Here is a 16,979-nt window from a genome sequence, read left to right as displayed (position 1 = left end):
TGCCATTAGAAAGGCAAACATAAATCAGTTTGCCAAATTAAAAGAATAAAATCAGTAGGGAAAAATAGTATTTCCAGTATTTAAGAAGGTTTTACAACCAGAGCAAACAAAAGATAATCAACTGTCTTTAAAAATGACTTGATTATGAAAAGTCTCTGTAGAGTAGCAGAGGTTTTGTATTAAACAACAATGCTGTCAACCTAGTGGGAAGAGATACAATCACTGCCATACAGTTATGGACAATTTAATACATTTTCCAATGCAAAATATGTTTCACAAGGATGACAATGTCTCTGATGGATGAGAAGTGGGCAAAAGGTTTACCTATCGATGGAAACAAAAACACCAAGCAAGCAACAGTGTCATGAAAAGAATGATACTTTTTAAAGGCCACAGGCAGGCATCTCACATGAAAACAATACATCAAACGGAGAAAGAAATTGTCCAGAACTTTATATACATATTTTCAGTGTGAATATCTGTTATTTTAAAACCATAATTTAAATGGACAACTGAATTTATACTTGGTGAGACAGTGTAGGTAAGCCTAGTGGTTAGAGGAAAGGACTGCAGTCAGGATTACTGGCTCTGCACTAATTCACAGTGTGACCCTTGGGAAGTCATTTAATTGCATTTTGAGTTTAACCATCTATAAAATAGTTACTGAACTATTACACAGGGGTATTATAAACTGAGATTTATAAAGCAATTGGTGATCTTTACAGGAAAGGTGACATCTCTAAATTGGATTAGAACAAAGACAATGAGAATAGGATTGGGATTTTCAAAGGAGACTAAGCCACAAACTCCCACTGAATTTCAATGTGAATTCTTTAGACTGCTTTGAAAATGTCAGCCTAAGTTACTACACATTGAGAAATGTGAGACACAATTAATACCGGGAAAAGAGTTACCATTTCTCGGTCAGCAAAGTAAGGGGGCAGGGGAAAAATCACAGGAAATCCATGCATTTCCAATGTGTTATAAATTTGAAGACATATGAAGGAAATTACTAGTATTCCCAAGGGATATTACAAACGTATTGCCTTTTTACAATGATCTAGAGGTCACACCTATTGACAATCTTGTTATAAATAATTTGTTTGTGATAGCACCCACACTATGCTAGGCACTTTCCAGACATAGTGCAAGGATCAGTCCCTGTTCTGAAGCATTCATCATTTTAAGAATGGACAAACAAATAGTAGACAGAGGTCAAGGGAAAACAATAATAATAAAGGGAGGGTTATACAAATAGAGATTTGCCATAGGCAAGATGTTCGATGTGGGTTTTAAAGGAATACTTAACATTGGAGAAAGATGGGGCCTTGAGGGTAAATTCAGAGAGGTTGATCCATGCATAGACAGTACTATAGAAGAAGGTACAGAGGCAATTGGTTGAGAGACTGTTTCCACTCAGTTCAATGGAGTGGACAATGGATTTTATCAAATTAAAATAAGATCTCAAAGAATACTTCATGATATTTGTAATTAAAGGAGTATGCAAGGTTTATACTTGAAATGGCTCAGTATATTTGGTTTTGCATTAATCTTATCTTACTGAATTAAAAAAAAACAAAAAAACCTATATAGCTTCTGGTCAATGGATTATCAATAAAATCTATTTGAAACAAACAAAAAGGTCTGATCTAAATTTCAGGCAAACTGTAAATGCTCAGTGATTTCCACCTTGAGTCAGTTTCAAACAACTATTGTACGTATAGAGGGTGCTGTTTAAGAAAAATCAGCATTGAAGTCAATGGCGCAAATGTGTGCAGAAATGTGTCTAAAGTCCTCTATCCACAGACTTTCTAGCTACTGACATGTGAGGTCCCCGAAAGTGCAGTAAATATTAATGAACTTGAACCACACCTGCTTCTGCATCCATCAAATATAATGGGATCTTTGTTGATGACTTAGTGGGAGTAGGATCAAGCTATAGAGCCAGCCCTAACTCAAGCTGACTGAGTGAATTATATGTCTCTACCTGTGCAGTTCCCTCTACAACAATACAAGTCATGTGTGTAAATCTGAGAGCAGAACTTCCTATGTCTCCATATAGAAAGCAGTATACTGTACACAATAAACGTTTTTCTAAGAGTCAGCCAGATCTCAGTCAGAAGGTTTGCAGGACTGGAGCCCATTTGCAGTTGTAACACAAGCTTAAAGACAAAGGGAAAAACTGTATCCTAAGAGACAGATTGTTAAGCACTTTCTCTTACTGGCGAGCAACTGCTCACGCAAGTCATGCCATTGGCTCTGGTGGGACTGTGTGAATAATTACTCATCAAAATGAGTGAGGTTATCACAATCTGGCCCTGTGTTGTTTGAATGTCATGTTGTCTATGTATTTGTAACTATGGTATCAGTTCTCCTATTGGGCCAACCTTCTATACATGCATCCCCCCCCCCCAAAAAAAGCATTATGTCATTAACAAGATTGTAATGTTAGGGTCTTACTGCAAATGTTAATTTCAGGAGGTCTATATGTGTCTGTGCTTGGAACAATGTAAATTTTACACCACCAGTTACACATGCAAGTTTTCAGGTTACCTTTTCTTCTTTGTGAGCCTAATGAGCATATGCAGGCTTATGTTGAAAAGTTAGTTTGTGGGACAAATGACAATAAATTGGTATCGTTTTGATAGGGTTTGTTCCCTGGAGTTCTAGGAAATCATTTACTTGAACTCTCATGCTAACAGAGGTTTTTGGGGTTTTTTGGTAAATTTCAACCAACTTCCTGCTTTGCACAAATGCTTTTCACTTACATTTATTATAAATCCTTTATTCAAACTCAGCCAACAAAGTATATATGGGCCTGGTAATATTTTATTTTAGCCAAAGGGTCTGACTAGGCTAAATATTCTAAACAAATATTCACAAATCACTGCAACTGGTTAAAATTTTCAGACAAAAGCATTTTATGAGGGAAAATGTGTTTTGTTTTGTTTTTTTAACAAAAACATTGCACAAAATCTTTGTTTAAATTTTTTCTTTTTTGTTCCTATGAAAATTGATTTTTAAAGGTTTTCCTTCCTCTCCTCCCCGCACATTTTCCTCTTCTCTCCCCCCCCCTTCTTTCCTCCCTTTTAAGGGTCAAGATGGTAAAAAGGGAGAGGGAAGATGAAAAAGCAGTTGGAATAAAATAAAAATTTAAAATGTTTACAAAATTAAAAGATCAGTTCTTTTCAAAAACTTTGAATCAAAAAAATATGTTTGGAATTTTCACCTCAGAAACCACAGAATTAAATAGGCCAAAGCAGAAGACTAATTAAAGTATTTATTAGATAGATTGCAAGAGGCTTGGTCGTGTGTGTGCTGCTGAGCACCTTCAATTCCACCTTACTGGGAGTTGAGCACTTCTAGCATCTTGCAAGGTTGAGCCTTAGATATCTTAGAAGTACTGTTATGCCTGTAAGGCCTTCTCTACACTAGTAAGCTTTTTACCAATTTTCCAGCACAGTGCATCTATACCTGTGGTAGCAGCAGTGAAGGTGCTAGTGGGAAAAAAAGGCTCAGGCATTTTCACAACAAGGTGTTGGCATGCCATGCATATTCTATTCTATATAGGTTTTTATACCATACTCATGACTGTAGTGAATCCAACACTGGTCCTGGAAAGCAGTTAGTGATTTCCAGTGTAGATCCAGCCTCAGAGACGTCTCTGAGCAACATTAGACATGGTGGTAAAAAAACCTTGCATCTTGTCGCTACTACTTCTTCCACCATTGCACTGGTCCAGAAAAAACACATTTTTTCCCAGAGTAGACAATGGAGCTGGTCAGAAACTCGGAGGAGGTTTTTCCTAGGGAAATTCTGGCTTTTTCAGCAAAAAAAAAACAAAAAACAAAAAAATCAAAAACTGAAATATTTTTGGCAAAAACTGAAATAATCCAATTTTAAATGCTGCTGTGGTGCTCCGGGGTGCCTCATGCTCCCCTTTTCTTCCATAACCTTGGACAACTCACTTAATCACTCTATGCCTTAGCTTCCCCATCTCTAAAATATGTATAATGATTCCTCTTCACCTGTGTAAACTGCTTTGAGATGTATAGATGGAGAATGATTACTTAAGTCCAACATATTATGACTACTAATAATTTTAAGGGTAGTATGTTAGTAGCATAATTATAAAGTTGAATATAACTTCACTTTTCTCCAAGTATTTTTGTATGAAATATTTAAGAATTCAAGCATCTGCTATGCCAAAATTTGAGGACTTTAAAAAAAAATATGAGTGAGCTTTTCTTCCCTTTGTAACAAGAGACTGCCAGAAAGAGACTGCCATGATGCAAAGACCTTTGTGAAGGTCTTTGTATCATACAAGAGACTGCCAGAAAGATGATGAAATAAAAACCAAGACTGACTGAGGCTCACACAATATGAGGGAGATTTGACCAGTTTTCTACAGTGGTTCCTTAAAAACTACTTCCCAGAGGAAGTGATAAACTGAATTTCCACAACCTGCAATGGATTGTTACATGAAGATAGCCCCAGGCACTGTTCATTGTCAGCAAATCAAACAGATCAAAGCTTTTATTAAGCTTGAGCAACAATTTATAATCTTTAAAAACATCCAAATATATATTTTATAAACCTATGCAGGTCTTGCAACATGTGATCTCCTCCTTCTCTCCCACTTTCTATAAAATACTTAATCACATTTCTTCTCTCTGAAAAAAAACAAAAAACCCAACAAATAAAAATAACTTTGTTTTATAAATACTGTGCCTAAACCTCTTGTTTTTGAACTCTAGTGTTTGGAGACACTGTGGGCTGCCCTGTTCCTTAAGACATAGCCCCATATTGAGTGTGGCACAGAGGCACCACAGCTCCTGTGAGAGTTCATATGGGCACTGTATCTCAGACAAGCCCAAATATGTCCTAGAGCCCCAGGAACCATAAGGAGAATGTAAGTTCTGCTGCACTCTTTGTCCATTTCAAACCAATCCAGACAAAGCTCTAGGAAATGGAGAATTTGAAACAACCCTACACTGGCAGGGAGGTGGACTAGTTGACCTCCACACACTTTTCCATCTGTAGATTCTAATTTTTAATTACTTGTTCACTCTCTCTTTCCCTTTATCCCCCATGTGGAAACACGACAAACACATTGGACCTAATTTTCCTATAATTTATACCAGGCTCATACCAGCGTGCCTTTTGTAGTGTAGTTACTCCTGGTTTACACCAGCATAGCTGAGACCAGAATGAAGCACTTTACAGTTGACCAGTCAAATTTATGCTGCTTCAGTGCATTGCCCACTTCACATGGGAAGTACAGAATGTGCAGTGTAACTTATTAGCTTCAGTGGAGTTAAACCAAAGATCAGTTTGGCCTGCTCCATCTGAATTGTGTTGTCTCTTACACTGTTTGCCACCTGGCGTCATTTTCCACCACGGCCTAGCTTTTAAAGAGTCCCTGTGGGCAATACTCCACTGTGCCAGTACCATCTGCTGAACGGTAGGAATCTCACATTTGTGGAAACTAGCAAATCTAGAACTCATTTCTGGTATATTACACAGTAAGTACTTTTTGACATGCCTCCTCAGGTGGTCTTCATTACTTTCCCAAGGCACCAGATTCACTACAATATAATCTGTCTTGTTGGCATATATTGTATTTTTCCCCACTCTGCTATTTTCTTCACATTTTAATGTGATCTAGTGTCTTTAAGTTTGAAGAAGTGTGTGGTTCGGTATAGGTAAAAGGAAAGGAATTCCTGAAGAAAACTGAAAACACATTGTTTTTCTGGGTAAACATAAAATTGCAAATCTGCAGTCTACGTGAAATGCATTAGTGGTGTGAGTCCACTTCTTAGTGGGCTGATGTCCACATCACAATTGTTAATAATTGGCATTCTGGTGGATAAGATTATAAAATGTTAAATTAGACATTCAATATGCAAACTGTTTGGGGGCAGGCCCATATTAAAGTATTTTGGGGCCCTGTGCATTATAGAAAGTAGGGTCTCTCACCTTCCTTAAAGCACCCCTGCCCCATATATATCCAACCCCAAATTCACCTCCCACCCCACACATACCCCAACAACCCCCTACTTATTCTGACAGCTCTCATACACACCCGAGGAGCCTTGTCACACATCCTGCTCACCCCAGCCCCACTGGCCACAGCCCCCAACATCCCTTACTCCCACCATCCTCCATTCCCCCCCAACCTCTCACCTTGCAGTCCCCCAACACTTCCCACTCATCTCATACCTGCCCAAGAACTCACTCCCAACCCCTCACGCACCACCCCGGGGACCTTTTGACCATTCTCTAGCACTTCCCTGCTGCAAAACTCTGCTCCCATCCTGGGCTCCACCCAATCCCTGCTGCCCACACTTACACAGTCCCATGCCTCTCAGGTTTGACCTGGATGCCACTCCATGATGGAGGAGTGGCCAAGTGAAATTTGACTCAATGGCATTGCAACCTGGTTCACAGGGTCTCAATGCCACTCAGTTTTGGTTTTGGTTTTTTTACTGGTTGGGGGCTCCCTAAGATGGGACCCTGTGTAAATGCAATAAATGCATAGGGTTGCCAACTTGGTAATATATAAAAACCGGACACTTCAGGAGGAGGGCTGGAACCTCCCCTACCCCACCTCTTCCCCGAGGCCCCACCCCACATTCACTCCTCTTCCCCCCTCACCCTTGTCGCTCACTGCTTTTTCCCAGGGGTGAAAGTGGGCCGGTATGGCGTACTGGTAAGAAGTGGCCTCCAGTACTGGCCCGTATGCAGCTGACGTTAAAGCGCTTCCGCTTTAGGGACTACCAGCAGGGCCAATGATGATAGAGGGGAGAGGGTAAAAGGGGCAGCTGCCCCGGGGCCCAGCGATTTAAAAGGGCCTGCGGCTCCCAGGCCGGGCTGCATGGATGGGCTGGCTGGGGGAGACTGATGCCCACCCAGCCCCTTCTGCCTGATCCCCCACCCCTTCTAGGGGCCCGGAGGCAGGCCCCTGTACCAGTAAGTCATCTGTGCTTTTTCCCCTTCCACTCCCCGCCACCCAGGTCAGGAGGGATTCGTCTACAGAGCTGGGGCTAGGAGCTGCAGCTACCCGACACAGGTAGGAGGTGGCCCCAGCTGAGCAGAGGCTGACACAGGTGATGACCCGGTGCCTCCCCACCTCCACGCCTCCCTTGCCGGCAGTAACTGGACTTTGGGTATCCGGTCAGTACAGCTGACCAGACACTGTCGGGTCCCCATTTTGACCAGACTTTCTGGTCAAAAAACGGGCACCTGGCCACCCTATAAGTGCACATTAGTTAATCTGGTTCTGGACAGGGATTGTGTGTACTTGTGCATTTGCCTAGTTGCCAGAGTATTGGCATTTTGAATAGCATCACAATACAAATAATAATCATCTCAACATAGAGGTCAAAGACTGAATGGACATGGAGACTGAAGTACTCATTCACCAGTAATGCTGCTCCTTCCAGGTCAACACTAAGGTTCATTGGCAGGACAGGGCAGAAGAATCTTCCACAGTCATTGCCCATGTTATATGTTCTGTGAATTGCAAACTCAACCTTCCACCTTATGCGGCACCTTTCACAAGTGTTATATTCAACTTTTTAAAGTCAGTTTTTAAAAGTCATAAAAGAAACTTTTTTCTCGAGGTTTGTAATATGTCCTTGTATATCTATTGTGACAAAGTTCCTCCTCTATCTTGGTGGGTCCTGCGCTTATTGGCGGATTTTCTTGCCTCAGAGATTCACCATGTGGGTTGGGGAACAGCCCAGAGGCCTTCCCCTCTGAAAGAACCCACAGTCCAGGTCAATTGGAGATTTGGGGGGAACCCGGGCCCGCCCTCTACTCCGGGTTCCAGCCCAGGGCCCTGTGGACTGCAGCTGTCTATAGTGCCTCCTGTAACAGCTGCATGACAGCTACAACTCCCTGGGCTACTTCCCCATGGCCTCCTCCAAACACCTTCCTTATTCTCACCACAGGACCTTCCTCCTGGTGTCTGATAACGCTTGTGCTCCTCAGTCCTCCAGCAGCAGCACTCCCACTCCCTCTCCCTCTCAGCTCCTTGCGCCTCTTGCTCCCAGCTCCTCACACTCACACCACAAACTGAAGTGAGCTCCTTTTTAAAACCCAGGTGCCCTGATTAGCCTGCCTTAATTGATTCTAGCAGCTTCTTCTTAATTGGCTCCAGGTGTCCTAATTAGCCTGCCTGCCTTAACTGGTTCTAGCAGGTTCCTGATTACTCTAGTGCAGCCCCTGCTCTGGTCACTCAGGGAACAGAAAACTACTCATCCAGTGACCAGTATATTTGCCCTCTACCAGACTCCTGTACCCCACTGGTCTGGGTCTGTCACACTATACTGTAGCAATTCTATACTCTAGAATGATCTGGAATCACTCAATAATATGTAGTGCAACACAATTGGGATCAGATTCACAAATTCTTATTTTAAATAGCATTTATACATGAAATGACATTAATTTTAGTGGAACAATATAAGTGCTACTGAACATGACTAAGGGTTGCAAATTCAGAATAGTATGCATAGCTTTCACACTATGTCATGGGTAATTTTTAAATAAATAATAAAAAGCAAATTAAAAATAAGTTTACATTATTTTACCAATTAATTAGCCTTTTAGAATCTTTGCAGAATAAGCTTTTCTCAAAGACTCAGTCTCTGGGTAAAGGTTATTTAAATTAAACAAACAAACAAACAAACAAACACCTCTCTTTATTCCCAGCAAAGGTAAATGTAGAAATGCAGGGATATAGGTAGAGAAAATAATGATCTGGAATCTAAGAAAGGCACAAGCTGCAGTAAACATAAACTGACAACCCATAGAAGAACTACAACATTTACCACCCTGGAGAGAAAGAGCTATAGTATTTCACAAAGAAATGAACACATGGGGAAATCATCTCCTAGTAACCATGAAAACGAGGGCAGCTCTTACCAGGCAAGGCAACAAGACGAGGGATCTGATTCATGTAATTCAAGCACTCAAAAAGTACTTCTCATTTATGCTGAATCAGTGGCTGAAATCAATCCCTCAGTCCCTCAGAAATATAGGAATACAACCCCTAGCCAAAGAACAAGGACAAACTCAGTAAGCAGTGGCTTTGGTATAGTAAAAGTAACAGTTTCCACTAAAGAGCATCAAACTGAGTCCTCTTCCAAGTCCTTCTCTTTCCTCCCCAGTTGTAAAACCACCTGGACTATATCTAGTATTTGAGTTTGCTTTTCAGTCCATGAAGGAAATGCATGCTATGCCACTTGTGTGCGTGCAAAGGATGTGAACACAGGCAGGGGACTGTCAAATAGGGCTGGCTGGGAAAAAAAATCCATTTCATAAAAAATGTAGAGATTTTGACATTTGGTTGTATTTTGGTGCAGAATGCAACCAAGACTTTCAAAAATTTTCACACAAGAACCAGAGAATGAAAGAAGGTGATCCCAAAATTGCCAATAGCCTACCAGGCTGGGCATTTGCGTGGGCTGGGGAAGACCCAGGATCTAATCCTTGCTCCAAATCAGACAAAGCAAAGACCTGAACCCTAGTCACTAGGGTGTGTGGTAGTGATTTAGACAGAATATACCAGCCCAAAGACTTAAAGGAGTTAACATTAAACAGTTTAAAAAAAAAAGATTCAGTGTTTGGTATACAGATATCTCAGCCTGCTTAGTACCATGGCAAACACACTAATAAAAGATTACAAAGATTTTTAATGAAGATACGGGGGAGGGGGGTTAAAACATTTGAAATATAAAGTATTAAGTAAGGCTTTCATTTTAATAACATTCCTTGTTCCCTTTCCCTTTAGCTGTAGCAAGTTTTTAGAAGGAACACTGCTCTCCACTCCTCATTTGATAGTCTTTTAGATGGCAGCAAAGCTGGTAATAACTATCCTTTTTCTGGAAAAGAGAAAAAAGTTAGTTGAGATGTGCTGAGCTGTCATTATTGCTGTTGTTTTTAAAGATTGATCCCATTTCCTAGAAGATAAATACACACAAAAGGGAAGAGAAAAGAACAGCAAAGAGAAAATGCAACTTTTGTCTTGGGTGTTGACTTTCACTTGCCCCCTCACTGCTGGAAAAACACACAAACATGGAGCACAGCCACTCTAAGACCTGGTAAACTAGTACCAAAGTCAGGCTGTTTAGGATATTGCTTTTAACTACCTCTCTGGTCACCGGCTTACTGCTGTGTTACAAAAGAAAGACAATTTTGGCCAGCTAAACTGACTCTTAAACAAAAGGCAAAAGGAGAGGGACAGAAAAGAAAGGAAATCAGATGGGGCACGAAAAGGACACACAACAGAAGGGGGATTGTGACAAAGGCCTTGTCTACACAGCCTCACAGTTTGGACTACAGGGCACAGTTGCCAACTTTCACGTGGTAAATAAGCACCCTGACTTTCACAATAAACCAAAAATCAAGCTAATCCCATTTCAAAACAATCCCAAAGAACCCCAACAGTCTATGTGACTACATCCCACTGGCGTGCAATCTGGGACTGTGGTGGGCCCGCTGTGCACCCCGGCTCTCTCCCCCCCTTGCCCCTTCTTGCCCCTGCTTGCCAGGAGCCAATAAAAAAAAAAGCAGCAACAAGCTACAAGCCCAAAACTAGCCAACAAGCAACTCACAAGCCAATTAAGCCAAAAACAAGCCCAATTTCTGTGGTTTTTTTGCGGGTTTGGCATGTCTGCTACAGGGGTTTGAATTGCAATGAGTGCTAGCATGCTGTGCTGTAACTCCCCCATGTGGATGTTGCTGGCATGAACTAAAAGGGTACTAATAGAGTACTCACCAGCAGTGGAGTACAGTAGAGTACCAAAGGGATGCAAACATGGCCAAAGAAGAGTCTTTGAACAATCCAAATGGATAGTCATGGAAACATTCTCTCGGTCACCTAGTTTGATATATCAGTAACAACTGCTCACAGAAAGCTCACAATTCACTAATCATCCGTGAGGAAAAGCAAGTTCACTCCAAGACAACCAAAATACTGCAGTCCATGCATGGAGCAAAGCTTAATCTTCAGAGTCTCTGCAATTTTTGGTTATTGAAAGACAAGGCTTTCCTAACATATTTTGTAATATACAGAATCATGGTACAATGTGTCATCACATAACTTGATGGATCACTTGATGATTATCTGTTCCGTTCATTCCCTGTGAAGCACTTTGCATTGGCTACTGTCAGAAGACAGGATACTGGACTAGATAGATCTTTGGTCTGATCCAGTATGGCTGTTCTTATGTTCTTAACTAACTGTTCTTCTCTAGTTCAAATAGCTAAGAAATAAAGTAATGTATTGTTAGATACAGCAAGCCTGATCCCGTGCAGCACTGAGCTCCCTCAGTCATTGACTTCAATCAGCAACTTGAAATACCTGGTTTAGAGACCACCATTCTGTTTCGATATGAACATATAGACCAGTTCTCAATCTGTTAATTAGAGAAATGTTTTGTCCCACTGGATAGCATTTCTACCACAAAACAGCAAGGACTTCGAGATTAATATTGCAGAGACTGAGGGTTGGATTCATGGTTTCTGATAATGGTACTAATATTGTCAATGCGCTAGTAGATGACAGTCTTAATCATGCATCACATTATCTTTTTTTTTTTAATTGACTTGTATGAAACTCACTTGATAATACTTGGTCACTATATCATTTTCCAGTCACCATCAAGAAAACAGCTCAATTTTCAGATACTCTACCAGGTATTTGAGCTGGGTTTCAAGATAAACATACCAACAAATACCCTAAAAGAGAGCTGGCCTATAACTGCACCTGAATGTTCAACATTGTGTACTTCAGATTTTGTATATCCAATGCATACCTGTTTACTCAGACTCTTCACAAAGGAGAGGCTTGATGGAAACCAGTGTGTGTGAGGAAGAGGAAGATTTTTGGAGAAGAGCTAGCTGAAAAGTTTTCAACAATTTTTTCCCCCATCAAAAAAATGCTGTTTCATCAAAACCAAACTATCTCAGAAATGCATTAGTGTTGATGAAAGTGAGTGAGAGCAAGTAACCCATCACAAAGAGCCTGTAGGCTATAGTACTGGTGGGAGAATTGTTTTCAAGTTCCTCCTCTGAATTAGGCAGAGTACAGACTTGAACTTGGATCTTCTCTAGAGACAATTTTTCCCAATCTCTCCTGTTGGAGCTTTTCCACTTTATATTAATTAATTGTTATGTCAGAGAGAGACTGACCCAGGTTTAAGTTTCTGCTCTGAATCAGGCAGTACAAGAACTTGAATCTTGTTCTCCTACATTACAGCTGAGTGTCCAAACCACTGGGCTATTCATTTTTGTTATAGTGGCGGTGTTTCTTTTTTCTCATTTTGAAAGGTCTAATTTTTTGGACTAATTCGGAAAGAAAAAATTCAAAACCTCAGATTGCTTCTTGTTTTCCAGCTAGCCCTAGGTGTGAGCTTCTGTTGGATTGGCTGCTATTGTAGTTTGATTGTTTTATTAATTAATTCCAAAGATAACTAGAAAAAAAACACATCCCTTTTTAATATGTTCAAATTAATTAAATGCTCCAAGTGCGGGAGGTGGAGAAAACCAGTGTGTAGTTCGCGCTTGGTGTTAGTTCTGATATGGTAATGCTAGCTTCTCAATAATCATTGTTGGAACATTCATCCTTCCCTCACTTTTATTCTCTTTGAAACAACCTCACATGATGTCTCTTCTGACAATGGATTGTAAGACAGGCAACTCGTCTAATCAGACTCCTCCTCCACCTGAGTATCATAAAAAATTATTTTGAGCAAAGTAGGTAACTCAATGCTCTGTCCTTTCCAGTAAGTCCATGCAGGACAGACTCATGGAGGATGTGAAAATCATTATGTTGCAATCTATCCATTATAACACAAAAGTCCACCTCATTGAAACCCCATTCTCAAAGTTCACAGCTGCCAAAAATGATCCAAAAATTAAAGCATGCTGCTGTTAAAGGAACTGGATTTTGTGGGACTTTTCATAGTCCACCACATATCTATGTGCTTCAAACACATACTTCTGGGACATACTTTAGCTTGATTTTGGTGTCAACCCTGTGATGAAACCTGCCACAGATTTTTATTTCACTTGCTATCTCAGCACTTACCAATCAGACATCAAACTCTTTGTCAACAGAGCAGAGTTATCATCAGAAAATGCCATTAAGCATCAGCGGTGACCTCCTTTCTAACTAGAGATTATAATTAAAGACTAGTGAAACTCTACCAACGATAGCCCTTATCTGGTTTTATTGTCAATTAACCTTTTTAACACTGCTGGAAATGTAGTAGTGGATAACAAAAGATCTTTACTGCCTTACAATATGGGGCTATTACCTCCGTACAATACAGTATATCATAGTGTAATCCTTTGACAGAAAGGTACAAGGGCCATCCTGGGAAGGCAGCTCCTGGAGTAGAACTATATTTTTAATTCATGTTTGTTATATAACCCTGTGCATGCTATTACAATCTGTGATGCATAGTGTTCTACTTGATATCTTTCTCTTCTGCTAAAGAAGAGGAACATTTTGGTGATGTGAGACAGTTCAGATCTAAAATGAAAAATTACACAAGCAGCAGCCAGTCCAGCTTCCACTGATGACAATGGACACGTTCTCTTTGACTTCAGTGGAAATTGGCATAGGCCCATTAACCATGAAATAATACAAAAGAGGTATTCCATGGCTGATCATCTGTCTCAGTAGGAAGAAGCATATAAATCTAACCCAATTGACAGAACTGGGAAATATAAAGCACTGGACAAGACAAGACACTGGTCAGAGGAAGATTCACCAGTGGGAAGGTTCAGGAGAAATCTCCCCATTATGTAAGGAGGACATGGTATAAAGAGAAGAGAGGTTCCCAGAAATAGGAGGGAAACATAGCTTTTTCATTGGCTAGTATAGGAGCTTGGTCCAATGCAGCTGAATATATGAGTATCAGAACTTTGTGTTATGAACTGTGTTACTATGTAAATGTTAGAGACTCCTTTTAGCTAGTCTAAATGCAGTTCAGCAAATGTTTGCTAGACTTTTTCATATGTAAAGAATGTATCCAGTAATATGAATGGTTCTGTTAGAAGCTCTCTAATTTGAAAAAGAAAAAAAAAGAAGAATGTTATGCTAGAGAGATGTAGAACTACTCTAAATGGTATGACACAAGGACCTCTTGATGCCATCTGGCAGAGGACATAGGGGCACAGAGATCCCTGGGTTCACCCAAAGAATGTTATGAAAGGTCTCTAATGAAAGCCTGGGTTGCACTGGTCATCATAATCATTGCAAAATGCATGTATGGATGTTGTTTAAGGTAGATATATACACACACACAATTAAATTCTTAAGGTCTGTGATTAGGGATGGGTCACCAGCAAAGGTGAAAAGGGGGTTTCCTTTCAGGTAGGAAGTCTTTATCTATCAGTCTCTTTTCATGTAAATTAAGTCTTCTATAGTTCACAAAGGACATCCATTCTCAGTTTAAGCTGAATGCTAATGAGGTATTGTGAAATCTTCAGAGAGGAAATTAATAGGAAGAGGTAGAGTGGGGGAAACCTGCTTTTGTGGTGAACATCAAAGGTGTTTTCTCATATATTTGGGAGTGCAGAGAGCCACCTAGGAAGTAAACAGACAGCAGCGTTTCCTTCATGAAAAAGGGATCTTAGACAAACTGATTGAAAATTCTGGGGGGGAAATCTTGAGGTAAGCTCTCTTGAAGGAGATAAGGGAATGCCTTGTTAGTTAAGTTTACTGTCTTAAAAGTGTGTTATGATTCTGTTTTACATATAACTGTTTGTTTCCAATCTTCTTACTCACTATCCCTTGGATCTCTGTTCTCTGAAAATAAACTTATTCTTGTTTTCATTTTCTGTGTGTGTGCGCCCGTGTGTGTGTGTATGTGTACGCTGTGTGTTAAGCAAAGTGGTGATGCTGAGCTGAATCCTAAAAGTTGGTGCATACTATTCCTGTGGGTATAGCGGATCTAAGCATTCTGTGAGTGTTCAGTGGAATGGAGGCTGGGCATTCCAGAGGAAGGCTCAAAGGACTCGGAGGTTGGTGTATGCCTATCGCTAATCTGTACAGGCAGAGTGGGGCCTGCAGAGGCCTGGAAGGCAGTGCCTGTGTTGCCAGACGCTGGTGGTTTCAGAGAGCTGATACACAGCAGGCATAGATAAGACTCCCTCATGCTAGTGCAGATGGCAGTGAGATGCTTCACAATCCTGGGTATCCCTGGGCAGCGTCACACCTGGAGAGTATGTTGCTCTTGGAAGCCTGAATGACTGACTATAAGGAATAATATTTTTCATGAAGTCCATAAAATTCAACTTAGGACTAGAAGCCCAAAGTGTGGCTCTTCTGGGGTAGGTGTCTGATCAGAGCTCTGTCACCCAGCACAGCCATTTCAAAGGCTGGCTGGAGGTCATGGTGTAGATTTAATCAGACTAATGCATACTGATCCTCAGAATATATGAATTAGGATCTCTTGGTTGCTGTGACATTTCCAAATGCTGTCATGGGCTGTATGGTCTTTCCTCTTGCAACTTGCATGGAGGTTTAGATTTTTCCATATTTGAAATCTATGTACATTATACCTAGGTTTTGCTCAGATGTTGAACTGTGGGAAACAAACAGATAATTTATTGGGAAAACTGAAGAGTCTAATTTATAGTAACTGACGACAGAATCCTCAAAGGTATTTAGGCACTGAACTCCCACTGACTTTCATTAGAGTTTGGCATCTAATACATTTGAGGATCTGTAAGTCAAACTGTTACGTTACTTATAGGATCTCATGAAGTGTGTTCAGAAAATCCATTCCTCCCACTTAGGTCCATAGCTGTGGATGCTACAATCCAGTTTGGATGGAAACATTGTGCTTTAAATGTGTTGCCTGTGATAAGCAGCATATAATTAGCAGTCTTCATGTTTCTTGTCCTACCATAAATGCCAACCAAGGGAAGGGGTTTATTTAACTTAGCCTTTCAGCCCCTTAAAAGACCTAGCATATAGGAATATATTTCAGCCAAACTAAACTTCCAGAAGTACAGTAGGAAATAATAAATTCACAACAATGAACAAACAAAATATTTCAATAAAGATGTGCTTTTCCGCTGTATACAGATGGTCAGTTCCAATTTAGTTTGAAATCTATCATATATGAGCTGGTATGGTCCAACTTGTCAAATTACATTCTTGACAGGCTCAGTCTTTAAAAAAAGTGCTAAAGCTTATATAAGAGCAATAATTGGTCAGCACAGCTCTATTTTCAGAAACATCTGACATTAACCAACTTTGAAAAGGGAGCATTTTGGCAGCAAATGATTGATCTCAGGAACCAGACTTAAAGACGTATGTCTCTTTGAATTTAAGCTTATGCAAAAAACAAAAAAACAAAAAACAAAAAAAAACCCTAAAAGATGGTAGTTTTATTATTTTACTTATATAAAATGAAGAGACTTCCCTTGCCCCAGAACACACTGTTCATAAGATTGGAGCATTTGATGTTACATCATTGTTTTCAGTTGTAGGCTCAGGCACTACAGTATTTTACTTCCCTTGGCAGTAAAATCCTGCTGTAAATCTTCCTACTAATCCAGAGGGACAGCTGCTTCCAAGCCACACGGGGATCTAACCTGCCTCTAATGTCTCGGGGCTAATATGTGGCTTCAACGTCCAAAACTGCATTGGTGGGGGAAGTAAGTAACCTGTGCAATATTTGCTGAAGGCATTCTGTCTGTGGATTGATGAGGCAAGCAGAAGCCCACCAGGGATCCTGAGGGAGTGCTCTTGGGAGCAGCTACTATGGAAAAAGGGGCAGCATACACTCTTCCCTGTGTAGGCCTGGGCACGCTGGTAGGTTTGAGATCTATTATAGATGAGCTGGTAGAATCCAACCTGTCAAATTACATTCTTGACAGGTTCAGTTTTCAAAAAAAGTACTAATGTTTATATAAGAGCAATAGGATGAAGCATGGGACTGCTCCAGCAT

This window comes from Emys orbicularis, chromosome 1, assembly GCF_028017835.1.
Source record: "Emys orbicularis isolate rEmyOrb1 chromosome 1, rEmyOrb1.hap1, whole genome shotgun sequence".
Lineage (NCBI taxonomy): Eukaryota > Metazoa > Chordata > Testudines > Emydidae > Emys > Emys orbicularis.
The sequence above is the reverse complement of the archived record's forward strand: the minus strand, read 5'-3'. Positions refer to the sequence as shown.